The following is a 13,898-nucleotide window of genomic DNA, read 5'->3' on the forward strand; positions in this document are numbered from 1 at the left end:
TAACTTGACCAAAGTTAAACTGATTTAATTTGGGTTTCTCATGTTAAAATGAAAATGAAAACAAGTGGTTTGTACTGTTTTTGGTTTATGCTCCCATTATTTATTTTTTCTAGAGTTTTCATTTTTCCAAATATTATTGAATTCTTACACTTCCATATCATTGAGTAAAGAATCAAATTATTTCTAAAGGCAATTGCTTTAACATTTTAACTTTTTTATCTTTACTGAAATATGATAATAAAATCGTACATAACAAAGTAAATATACTTGCAGTGTTTTGGGTAGAAGATAAATATTTTGATCAAAAAGGAATAATATGATTGGGTTATCTAGATTGTAGGTCTCGGCTTGAAAAATAAGAAATCTCAAAATAGAACCAAAATAGAACCAATAATGATAGATTTCACACAAAGTGAACAAAATTCTCGAAATGAATTTAAAATTAAATACAATTTGATCATGAAAAAAGAAATAGTTAGTGAAATGTGGAGTAATTATTTCGACAAGATTTTTCTAATTTATGAAAATATATAAATAACTTCTATAATAGGAGGAAAAATGTAATGTGACTATTGAAACAAAAACAAAGTAAAAGTATAAATTGTGTTGGTAAATTTTCAAAAGTGTTTTTCATAAAAACACATTTTAGATATAGTAGACCGAACTCGTTCAAAAACATCTAAAGTAGAACCTAAGAGAATAAAGCATGAACAATTTTTTTAAACTAGTTAATAAACTTAATCTATATTTAATCTCTTAATAGAAATGATTTCCTTAACTAAACAAGTTACAAGAAGTACTTTTTACTCATTTTGTAGCTGTGCAAGTAAAGTATTCTTTTTCATTAGCCTTTTTTTCGCACTTTCACAAAAAATTAACTCTCGGATGGAGGACACTAAAATGCCATAATACAAATACCATAACTTTGTGAAATTACGTGTGTAGGCGTCTAAAGATATTGTTCAAAGTGAAAGTTCAATGTTTTTTATTTTTACAAGTAAGCATCTGTGTTCATCTTCGAGTATTCACTGTATATACTTGTTTTGAAGATATCGTTGAGTCTTTAACTCTTTTCTTTTCGTTTTGAAGTTTTCATAAATACATGATGAGAGATGCATTTTTTCCTTTACACGGGTATGAGAGTGATGGCACCATAAATTGATTAGTTTTAACTTAGAAAGATGTAGTTTTAGTTCAAAGAAATTGTATTTATCATTTAAGACTTCAAAGATGATTAGATGAATTTTTACTTTTACTATAAATATTGTAATGATTAGAACTAGAAAAATAGAAAATGAGATTATATTTCTTTTTATTTATTTAAGTTCCTATCATTTACTTCTTGCGCATGTGTTAAATCTTCACCCTTTTCTTGAACTTTTAAACTTGATTTAATAATGATTGGTTTGTCTCGAGCATTTATTGTCATTTAGTTTATATACTCTTAGTACCAAGTTGTTTAGTATAAGGTATGTCATACGAATTTCATGTATTTAGCCGTGTGGGTAACGATTGCGTTTGTTGTTATTAGACTGAAATACGATATATGTTTGAGTTAAAGATGACTCATAAGTTGATAAACACACTCATTATTTTAGGCTTGCTTTAGTTGATTGCTAAGAAAGAAACATTTTTTTCTTGAATGTTCATATTTCTTTGTATGACTTGGAAAAATCCAATTCTCCCTATTTAATAAATTAATTTTTATTGATAAAAAAATAGTTTAACATTTTATTTTAAATCTTACATGTCTTAATTATGTTTGTTTCGTTTGCTTTAACATCTTTTTGAACAAATATATGAAAATATTTGATTTGATTACACTTTGATTACCCTTAAATTGAGCAATATAAAAGTAATGAATGAAATTTAAAATATAAATAACAATAATAAATTGCTCATGCTTTTGTGATCTACTTTTGGAAACGAAATATTTTTATGTAATTAACAAAGTTCATTGATGTAATTTAAACTCTTCTAAACATCTAGCATATTCAAATTGCAAATAGAAAAAGTATATTGTATCTATAAAGTATTTGAGAGTTAGTCAGACACATACTGAATAATAAAATAAACTTAAATTTTTATTTATATAGGTGAGCGTGAGTCAAGCTCAATCAGAGTAATAAAAGAATTATTTATAAAGGAGTAGTTTTGGTCAAACCAATGATAAATAATAAAAGAAAATTAAAATTTTATTTATATAGCATCAACCAAGTTCATATAGAGTAATACAAAAAATTAATTTTATTTATAAAGGATAGTGTTGGGAAACCCACGTTGAATAATAAAAAATTTTATTTTTTTTATAAAGGCGTTAATAGAGGAAATAAATAAAAGATAAAAATATTAATAAAAGAGTGGGGTCAAATTCACTCTAAACAAGCATGTTAATCCAGGTGTATAAGGACCTCTATTTATATATATATATATATATATATATATATATATATATATATATATATATATTCTAAAACTAAAATATATTGATAAAATAGTTGATAGGGATGGATGAAGAAGTAAATTAATCAGAGTAATGACAAAAGAGTTATTGAACTTAATTGCATGTGTCATTCCGAGAAAAGTGAGAAGTGATACGACAATTCTTTCTAATTAGGTTTGATTAAACTTAAATGATATTAGAGTTATTTAGAACCTATACTAATAACTTTGTAATGTTCAATTAAGTTTAAAATTATCTTTTTAAGATGATATTAGAGTTATTTAAATTATATATTACTGAGGTTTGTTGTTTGTTAAGTGTTACTACAAAAAATTAGATTTTTACCGAAGTTTCGTTTTCGACGGTTTTAACTCTCGAAAAATACGTTACCCGCGGTTAGGAAAACCGTTGGGAAAACCTGCGTCACTAAGTAATTACCGGCGGTTTACTAAAATCGTCGGTATTAGTAGGGGTTACTAAAACCGTTGGAAATAACCGAGGTTAAACAAAACCGTCGGTAATTTGTGGGGGTTTATGAAAACCGTCGATAACTTTTGAGTTTACATAGTTGGGGTTTCCAAAACCGCCGGAAATGTAAGTAATCTATTTTTTTTATTATTCAAATGACTTGATTATCATTAATAAACCAAAATTAAATAATATGAAACCAAAATTAAATGTAAACATTAAATATAAACCAAAATATTATTATATAAATTGTAAACAATAGAAATACAATTAATGTTTCTTAAAGACTAAAATTAACATGTTATGAATAATAATTATAGTTTTGTACTTCTTCGTTGTCTTCATCATTTGATACTTTTTTATTGTCTTCATCATTTGGTACTTCTTCATTGTTTCCATCATTTGATATATTTCTTTTTTCAAATACCTACAATATAAAACAATAATTAGTTAATAATATTTTGAAAAAATTATTAGACGAATTTAAGAATTATTGATGGTTGAAAAATGTTAAAATATAATATAATTACAAGCCTAGAGATTATTTTCTTTTCTTTCACCCATTATTGTATTTATGGCCTAGTTTGTTTAGCATTTTTCTTTCATTTGATTTCTCAGATTTTCTGAATAGGTCACGATTCAGAAGTGCCATACTCTTGTCTGGACCCTAAAGTATTTCAAACACAAGAAAAATTATCAGAAAACAAACTTAAGAATTAGTCCATAGGATGGCAATGATTTCCCTACAGATTGAATAGGCAGACAGGCCACTAGGTCAGGAATCCAAAAACCAAATTATGTCTAAGAAATTAGACCTAGGAAGAAAGCAGAGGTTGGCAAAGTTAGAATTACCTCTTCATCACATTCGCCCATCAATTCCAAAGCAGCAGAGTGCCTCCTCCTTAGTGCTTCTAGCTCTGATCGTAAGCCAGGTAATACAGCAGCCTCCCCATGCAACTTCTCACATTGCAGGGTAGATATGATATACATGTCATGGTTAATGACAAGGAACATGACCCATAAGTGGTAAACAGGAAGCAAAATTCACCTGTTCTGTCATTTTGACCAGCTCGTTAGCAAGAGAATCACAGATAGATTCCATTGATGCCTGAAATTTGTATTATTAAAATAAATCATCATTGTATCCCAAATAAAAAAGGGTCATCCAGATCACTGTCTTATGATCCAACAGCTTAATATAAATTATATTAGTGATAAACTATAAATTCTATTACTTGAACATCATGATAAATTCTCAATGATAAGAGAATGTCGAGCCCTAAATAAGAATGTATGGTGCAAAAAGTTTACAGGGAATGAAGGCAAGAAAAATCATACCAGACGTGACATGTATGAAGCAAGTTTAGCCTCCTTCTGACAAAGTGCAGCTTCAAAAGAACTGAGTGTCATGCTTTTCACATAGTAAGGACTCATACTTAGTTCTCCTGGGTTTCTCCTATCAGAAATACTATCAGATGAGTCCAACGATGCTTGCAGAAAGTGGCTTTCTTCCAAGCTTCCAAGGGAGCTTGCACTAGAGATTTTCCGAGATAGGTTCCCTGCATCATAAAGAATATTAAACATATATCACAGACAACTCAGCCTTAGTGATGGAAAGAGAAGCAGAGGATCACACCATTCTCAAAAGCAGAAGTTTTCTTTGTAATGGGAGTTTGATCTGACGATGGAGCAAAATGAACACGAGCAGTTCTCTCCAGCTATCCAGTTCACACATTTTAAATCAATTATATAGTTTTTGATTAATAATATTTCTCCCTCACTGTGTTTGATTCAATAGAATTATTTCACTCATTTACTATTTTGAAGAGTGTTAATAAAATTATTTAATTCAGTTTCAAAGTCACGTCTAAAATTGAATGTTCCAAACATAGGGCAAAGCATACTCATGGTATGCATATTGCTATGAAAAGATCTTAACATGGACCTTTTTAGATTCACCACCTTTTAAGATGGAGGATATACATTAGAAAATTGACTGCATTTATTGCATTGATGTCTGAACATATATGAATGAAATAAGAGTATTTTAACCTCTAAAAATATCACCCTTCGAATCATATTCTCTAATTGGCAGCCATAAAAGAATTAAGGCAGACTAAATTTTCCCATCAATAAGCATAGAAGAATTAAGTTCAGAAAAAACACCTTAAATGGTAAAGCCAAATTATATCTTAGGACACTCGTTCTAAACAAACCATTACAAAATTTCACCTCCCAAATTCAGCGCAATTGATAACTTTTTGGCAAGTATACCAAATCGTTTCAAGTAATACAGTGAATAAGTAAAAGAGTATCGTTCTCCCAAGGGAATTTTAGTTACGTTATTCAATTAAAATTATTTATCAAGATCAATTACTGATGATAACATTTGTGATTTCAATTTGAATTTAAGCATGAAATTAAAAACGTAAAAAAAATTAAGATTGAAAAATGCAATAAAAGATCACTGGAATTGGTCTTTGACTAACATTACAGTAAAATCCTGGACAACATATATCTCTGTTCAAGCATTCACATGAGAGTATCTTGGTTTAATTCCTTAAAACAAGTTCTAAAATTATCTATTGAATTATTAATTCCTTAATTAATTCATCAGATAATTTTGCATTGACTTTAGATGTTGAGAATGACCAAAAGCACAGAAACTATTCCTAGCGTAATTACTTTTAGTTTCTTTTCTTAAGTTTCTGGTTCTAAAAATACTTTCCAGTACAATAAAACTTTTAAAGACATTAATACTTCCGTATAATCAAAAGCAAGTCAAGAAAAGAACAAGAACAAAAACATATATTGCACAGGAAATTTACATTAATGTTTCGTCATACACCCAATTCCAATGAACAGAAAATTTAGCCTATCCTAGACATCTCAAACGTACTCTTTTCAGCAATTCCTTGCAGAAAGTGAAGTCTTGATGTCTTGAAAGGTCTCCTGATCGTCTCCTGAGTTCTCCAGTATTTTTTTGGCTATTTTCCTGTGTCAGAAGATGGTTTCTGCCTTTCTGTCACGTCTTTTAAATCCACTTAACTTCATTAATTCGCTCAACGCACATGTGTGTGTGCGCTATGCGAATTTCTTGTAACTGCTGCCTCTTAACTGATGTTATTCGCACAATGCACAAGTATTGATGCGCTATGCAAATTTCCGTTTCCTGGCAGTGCGAATTTTGGCTTGTGCTATGCGAGAATTGGCTGACAAACTCCCAATTATACATCCTTTCCTGTACAATAATTTACATAACAATCTACTTCCTATTACAACATTTCACTAAGTAATAACATGAATAATTAGAAGATTGAGATCATTTATAAGTGTAAAAACAACTCTTTTTCACACTTATCAGCAATATAGTGACATGTCCTGATCAATGATAAACCCCAAAAGAACGAACAATTGAAAGAACACAGGCGTAGTAAAAACACACATGCTTGATCTTCATGTCCTAAATGTTTATCATTTTTCCAGAACAGTTAGTTTCCTAACTACAGAGGACATGAAGTGTCTTAAACCAAGACAAAAGTTACACCATATCAAGAGCAATAATAAGACTACATAAAAAATTGCACAAACAAACAATGAGTTAAAGGTCATTAGCAAGAAGATAAAGGGCGAAAGAAAGAACGGAAAAAAACCTCGTGATCACAATCAACAAGCTGCTGCTCACTAAGACTCACAAGTTCCCCTGTTGCCAGAAAGTGAGCCCCTTCAAAGCCTTAGTAGCGCTGAAGCTCTAACACGAGCCGCATGAACCCTAACTCACCAACCAATTGAAATCAATTATTCTAAAACAAACATTCACAAATCATATCATCATGATTAGTACTATTGGCACCTGATTCTTGACAACGGTAACTGCACCGTTATCTCTCCAATCAAAATCACTCGGAAGATTATTGGTGGGGAGAATGAGAGCTTTTTCCACATCGGAGGGCAACCTCACACCTCGCAGGCCCAAAACCTTATTTCGGAACTCCTTTGGCGTAAGGTCGGAGAACTGAGTCACGCCGTGAACTGCGAAAGGATCCAGGCTCTGGTGGTGCCGAGCACGACGCAAGTTAGCCTTGAACACAGGGAACCTGTAATCGTGCTCTTCCCCGGTAGCGTACACCTTTCCCTTTACAAAAATGGTCTCTAGTTTCTCCGAGACTAAACAAATATCACGTTTATTGATACACAAAAATGAAAACAAGTGAACTAAAACAAAATAAACGAAATTAATCACAACATACCAAATTTTGATTATTATATTGAACATCTCGATCTTCGGCCACCTTGATTTCACCAGGTTCGACATCAGATTCCGTCTCTTTTTTCCCTACCTCACTATCGAGAGCTTCATTATCCAGTGTCTTGGAGCTTAGACCTTAGACCTGATGGAAGCAGAGAATTCGTACAAACTACAAAGGAAAATCAACGATTCCTTCTGCGAGGATTTAGAGACATCGACATGGATGAATAGCTGGTCCATGGCAAAATCCTTGTCCTTGGGGCCGACAACCACATGACATAGACACTTACCCCTTCCTTGTCGTAGTAGCGTTTCAGAACCGGACCTTGGGAGTTCCCTTCACGATGGTGAAGGGCGATGGAAGACTCGCTTTCTACAATGTCGTCATGGGAGCCAATGTCTAGACCTATGCTAAAACCCTAACAGACAAAGAGAGTAAGAGAGATCTTACAGGAACTGGAGAAGTGAAAAAGGTTTGGGAACGAAAATGACCACCATAGAACACTCGCAGTGCCCACCAACGCTTCCACCAACGATGAAAATGTCAAGATCAATAGGAGGTTGGTTTCTTAATTTCTAGGGTTTGGGAAGAGGGGAGGAGGAAGTGAAGAGGAAAATGTGTAAGATGGGCGGGTTGGAGACATTTGAAGTTGGAACTACAGAAATTTATTTTAAAAATTTTTAAAAATTATATTTAACCGGGGTTTTAATATAACGTCGAAAATTTACGGAGGTTTTATAAACCCCAAAATTTAACCTCTACTAAAATATGATATTTTTGTAGTGTGTATTGTATCATACATCATTAAACTATTACAAAATAATCTACTAATATGTAGTTTTATGTTTGAGATGTACATGTTTCGAGTGAGAGAATATATTAGACATCTCACATTTATTTTAAATAAGTTCATGCTCAACATTACTACCTAAACATGAATATTTTTTTAAAAAATAAAAATAAAAAGAACCGAAAAACATGGAGTACCACATTAAATCTAAGTGTTTTCATATGAGATGAGTATATGTAAAATAAAAATAGAATGATTTAAATATCAACAATCTATGAATAATATTCAACTTTTTAACTCAATTACTATTGAAAAGAAAATTAACGAAAATGTATATTAATTTAGGTTAGACATAATGAAATTTTAATATAAGAATTAATATATATATATATATATATATATATATATATATATATATATATTTTGATAAAATCGTTGATAGGGTTGGATGAACAAGTAATTTAAGGAAAGGGCCAAAGTATTGGTTCACAAAATCATGAGTAATGACAAAGGAGTTATTGAACTTATTGCTATTGTTCATCGAGAAGCATAAAAAAGCTTGAAAAACTTGATGGGGTCTATGTTAAAAGTTTCAAAGTTGAATTTGTCCGAGAAAAGTGAGGAGTGATATGATAATCTTTTGTAGTGTAGGTTGAATTAAGCTTAAGATGATATATTTATAGCCTATATTAAAAATTTTGTAACGTTGAATTAAGTTTAAAATCAATTTTTCAAGATGATATTAGAGTTATTTAAATCATATATTATGTAGGTGTGTTGTTTGTTAAGTATATTATTGTATCATTCATCATTGTATTATTACCAAATAATCTACTAAAATCTATTAATATCCAGTTTTATATTTGAGATGTACTTGTCTCGAGTGGGAAAATTTATTAGATATCTCACATTTATTTTAAATAAATTCATGCTAGACATTACTACCGAAACATGGAGATTTTGTTAAAAATAAAAGTAAAAAGAACAAAAAAACTTTGGGTACCATACCAAACCCATGATAAAAATACAACACACACATATGTAAAAAAAAATACATATTATGAACAAAAAAATTAAGTAAATACTTAGATGGAAAATAATAAACCAATACAACACCAAACAATACAAAACTGAAGTTGAGTAATCAAATGCCTTAATTTACTAAAAGATTTATCATTAGTTAACCCTCTTGCGTTCCCAAAAATGCCATTAAAACTTATTGTTTTTTAGAAGTTTTTTATTTTGAACATTTAATATTAACTTTCTTTACCCTACATCTACCAGGTTTTCTTGTAGTTTGATCTGGTTCATCATCCCTCTTCATCAAGCATGTTACCTATCCCTCTCCCGCCAATGTTGACATCATCAAAGAATTCTACACAAAAGCCAAAGCATTGGGGGACATGATGAGACGTACTTTAGCTACGTAAGGGGTAAGAGGGTTACCTTTGATGCTGACACCATTGAAACTTTTCTAGGTATAAACTGGGAGGGGGAATAGTGCCAGTATGCTATGTCCATGATGGAAGAAGTGGACTATGAGGATGTGGAGCGGACTTTATGTGTGGCCGGAGGGCGTTTTTAGAGAAATAGGTTTGGGGCACCCATCCACATCATAAGACCCCATTTGACACCTCTGGCAAAGTATTGGATGACTTTCTCTCATGCCAACATTCAGCCGTGCTCCCATGTGTCAGACATCACTGTCTAGAGGGCCATCTTCCTTTACTGTGTTCTCAGGGGCCTCAACATTAATATTGGTCAGGTTATAGCTGATGAGATCCAAAGTTGTGCACTTGGTGCAAGAAGCAAGGCACCCTTGGGACACCCCTCCTTGATCACTCATCTTTGTGAGGCTGCTGGTATTGATGTTTCTAGACCACCACTGGAGCTTCCAAGAAAGGAGTTGCACGTAGCTTATTTTACACATTACTGTGCAGTGGATGAGCCAGGCCATCCAGCGCCACCACCACAACAACCTAGGGCACACAAGAGAGTACCACCACAAGCCAGGATCCAGTTCATGAGGCCGCTCCTTTTTAGATGCGGGACATGTACTTTTCTCTGTTGGATTCTAGACTGGCTGCCTTATACAAGGGCGAGCAGGAGCTGTTGAGGACACTAACGTTCGCATTCCCTAAGCGACAGTTCATATCTCAGGAGGACTTTGTAGCTCGAGTGGCATGGCCCACTGGCCCAGCACAGGAGGGTGGTAGAGCTGAAGCTTCACCCATGGATGAGGATGATGAAGCTAAGGAGGAAGAGGACTCTGATGATGAGTGATGAGTTGTACTTGGCATCTACTACTTGATGCCACTTTTGCTTTAGAACATGATTTCTGTTATTTTACTGTTTTTATTGCTTTGATTTGTTTTTGTTTTCATTGTTTTGCTATTTTTAATCATCTACTGCTGGATGCCACTTTTGCCACTTTTAATCATTTGTTTTGCTATTTACTCTGCTTGGATAAATTACACTGCTTTGATTCAACTGTGCTGTGTTTTATAGTATTGCTTTGTGATGCTCTAGTGTATTGATTGATGTTGAGATTATGCATGATGTGATAATATACAGGTGATGGTTCATAGTGTATGGATCAGGTTCTTGAGGTAAAATTTAATTGCGATACTGAGTAGGGTGTTTTTCTGAATTCTGGGACTTGAGAGTTACCTGTGTGAGAGTTGGGCTTAGAGTTTTTGTGAATAACTGCCATTACTTTGGAAGCATGAATGATTTTGCCCAAATTTTCTGTAATTGAACTACTTGCTTGCAGGTTTCATATGATCAAGGCCATCTTTTGTTATCCCTTATTCTTTTAGCCTTCACATGATTTTATCCACCGAAAAGAAAACAATTTGTTTTACCCTTTGAACCTTGAGCCTTATGCATGTTTTGAAAACCCTTTGTGAAAATCTTTACCTTGAGTTAAGTTGAGAAGATTTGTGAGGTATTGATAAAGGTTCAAGTTTGGGGTTACTGGAAAAATTGAAAAGGAAAAAAGCATTGAGCTAAGCAGTAAGTAATTGAAAAGCAAAAGCAAAAGAAAAAGAAAAAAAGAAAAGACAAGAAAAGCTCAATGCTAGGGAAAGCTGGGAAAAAGAAAGAGAGTTTATACTTGAATGATGAAATCATAAATGTCTCTCTTAACTCAAGGATTTTGCTGACCAGAAAAACCAATTTCCTTCTTAGCCTAGCCAAGTTACAAGCCATGAAAAGCCTTTGTGATGACAACTTGCTTGTGAGTATGTTTGATTGTGGTTAAAAGAAAGGAAAAGTTAATTTGTGTGACATTGTGATAGCAAAGTGAAAAAGACACCAACACCTCACTATACACCTTTTAGTTGAGTGATACACTTTTGAATGCTTGAGTGATACACTTTTGAGTACTTGAGTGAAACACTTTCCTTGGTGAGGAGTAGTTCTTTGAATTTTTGATTGCATCTTTGCTTGGTTGATTGATTATTCTTAAGGATAGCATCTGTTGAAGTATATGAGCATCACATTGATTTTTATGGAATTAAGGCATCTGTACATCTTGACTGACATCTGTATGCTGAGCTGATAAAAGTAATCTCTTGTCCTAGAAGAAAACGTTTTTGAAAAATGTTGAGTCATTGTAGTGATTGTTCTGAAAAGCTGAGTTACAATCTGTTTGCTTGAGGACAAACAAAGTTCTAAGTTTGGGGTTGTTATAACGGTTGAAAATACCGTTATTTGTGATGTAATTTTGATACTAAATGCACCCTTTTCTGCTTAGAAACTTGCTTGGAATCATGTTTTTCTGTTAAGTTGTGTGAATAAGAGAGTTGAGGTTGAATTTGATGATTTTATTACCAATTCTCCTTGTTTTGGTAGAAACTGAGATAATATGGAAAGCAGGGATGAAGTGCCATGAAGATGGAGCTCAGAAAGGCCTGGAAAAGCACCAGAAGGGAGGGGTGCTCAAAGCTTGGGTGCCCTTTTTGGAGGCTTGAGCGTATGAAACCACCACTCACCGCCCGGGCGCCCCTTTTTGGGGCGCTTGAGCGCCAGAAGCACGAAGCTTGGGCGTCATTTCTGAGGCTTGATCATAGAAGACCACCGCTCACCGCCTGGACGCCCTAAGTGGGGCGCTTGAGCGTCAGCGACACGGGCTTGGGCTTTGTTTCTGTTCTGTCTTCGCTCTATTTAAAGGACCCAGACATCCTATGTTTTGTATCTCTAGCTGGAGCAGCACAATAGCACACTCTTCCACTCTCTGAAGGCGGATTTGGATGCGAGAGCTTCCATGCTCTACTTTTAGGGTTTTGCTATCTCATGCTTTTCCATTATTTATCTAGTTTCACCATGTCTATGGTGAACTAAACTCTATTTTGTGTTGGGGGATGATGTAACCTTGTGAACTCTCATGTATTTGAATTAATTCTTAATAACATATGCTTTTTCATTAATTGTTAGAGTAATTAATTTGTGCTTATTACATGCTTTGTTTAACTCATTCATAGCATGATCTATGAATTGCATGAGTGCCGGGAGGTTCCTTACAATTCAGGTTCTTGTTGAATTACTCCCAAGAGTAATATATATCAAGGATGAGGGTATGAGTCTTGGTCGTCTTAAAGCTCTTGATCTTCATATTTAATTACTAGGAATGCTAGGAATTGCATGAACTAGTGATTGAGGACAAGCTTATTTCGCCGAGAGATCGGGTTTAAGTGATTTACTGAGTGACATTAACATTAATGCATAAAGAAGAATTCTTACATACATGAGAGGAAACTTAGTGAAATCTAACCCCAACAAGATACTCATCTCATATTAAACAACATCTGTTCATTACTGTGCTATTCTGCTATTGATCAAATTGCATTCATATTTAATTATCTGTCTTTGCATCTAAAACCAATGATCTCGTTTTCTTTAAGTCTTAATTAATCGAGTTATCAAATGACACTCTAGTGCCGAGAGTCCTTAGGGATACGATACTTGGTCTTACAATTTTATATTACTTGTGCGATTCGGTACACTTGTCGATTCATCAACATGTATCTATGTTCTATTTCCTCAAGCATTTGTTTCCTACAAGGTTCTTTAACAGTTTATTGTTTAAGTATGTTTTCTTAGGGTCATGTCTATTGATGGGGAAGTGCATACCTAGAGAGAATATACTAAATGACATTTAAGGGAATGGGAAAGAAATTAAAAATGGAAGAGATTAAGGAAGAGGAAACTTATGATTTGAAGATGCGCCACTTGAAGGAAGCTCCAAGATAAGCATCAAAGGAGGACCGCCACTTGCTTGAGCAAGATAAGGTATGCCCAAAATAGGGACTTTGGAGACAGAATACTATCTCAAAGAAGATTGCAAAAGTGCAAATCAACTCAAAATTCAATTGATTCAAGGTAAGGTTGCTACAAAGGAGACCCCTTAGCCTTCTTATATAGCCCTTGGAGTGAGTTTGGAGAATGGAATTAAGAGATGTGGGACTTATAAGTCTCAATGCCGGCCAACAGCTGCAACACTTCTCCTTGGTGCTTGGAGTCCCACATTGCTTAATTCTCTCCATCCAAAAGGATTTATAAGCCATTTAGTTCTCCTAAAGTTAAAAATAAAAGCTAGCTATGCTACCTTGCGCTACAAGCTAAGACGCCTTCTTTCTCTTCTTTTCTTTTAAGACCAAGCCATGGAAAGTCCCACATTGCTTGTGCATAAACGAAAAGAAAGGTTTATAAGCGTTTATTCAACTAGAACTAACGAAAAGAAACAAAGAGGCAAATACAAGCCTATGAAATCTATTATACTCTTTTTGTGCTTGTTGTCACTTTGAAAACTCTTCATTATTGCCCTATCTATGATCATATCATCTATATTCATTATCTTTAGACATTTTTCTGTCTAGGATGATATTTCTTTTAATGTTATTTGTTAAACTTCAAAATCAAAGATGTTAGACGATCTAGTCTCTCT

The 13,898-nt window shown here is 33.4% G+C and overlaps 1 long non-coding RNA gene across 3 annotated transcripts; it reads right to left on the reverse strand.

The window, feature by feature from the left end:
• Positions 1–3,129: 3,129 nt before the first annotated feature.
• LOC124843875 (uncharacterized) lies at positions 3,130–7,801 on the reverse strand. 3 transcript variants are annotated; one of them, XR_015785742.1, is made up of 6 exons: positions 7,162–7,801; positions 6,765–7,078; positions 5,811–6,683; positions 4,250–4,470; positions 3,764–4,019; positions 3,130–3,338 (listed from the first exon to the last, which is right to left on the reverse strand). It is a non-coding gene; the product is annotated as an uncharacterized LOC124843875 (long non-coding RNA). The 3 variants fall into 3 exon arrangements; XR_015785743.1 differs by lacking the exons at positions 3,130–3,338; positions 3,764–4,019; positions 4,250–4,470 and having other exon boundaries at positions 5,699–6,152; positions 6,565–6,683; XR_015785741.1 differs by lacking the exons at positions 3,130–3,338; positions 3,764–4,019; positions 4,250–4,470 and having other exon boundaries at positions 5,699–6,683.
• Positions 7,802–13,898: the final 6,097 nt, after the last annotated feature.

The sequence above is a fragment of the Vigna umbellata genome, chromosome 4, assembly GCF_029865625.1.
Source record: "Vigna umbellata cultivar VRB3 chromosome 4, Vumbellata_1.0, whole genome shotgun sequence".
NCBI classification, from domain to species: Eukaryota; Viridiplantae; Streptophyta; class Magnoliopsida; order Fabales; family Fabaceae; genus Vigna; species Vigna umbellata.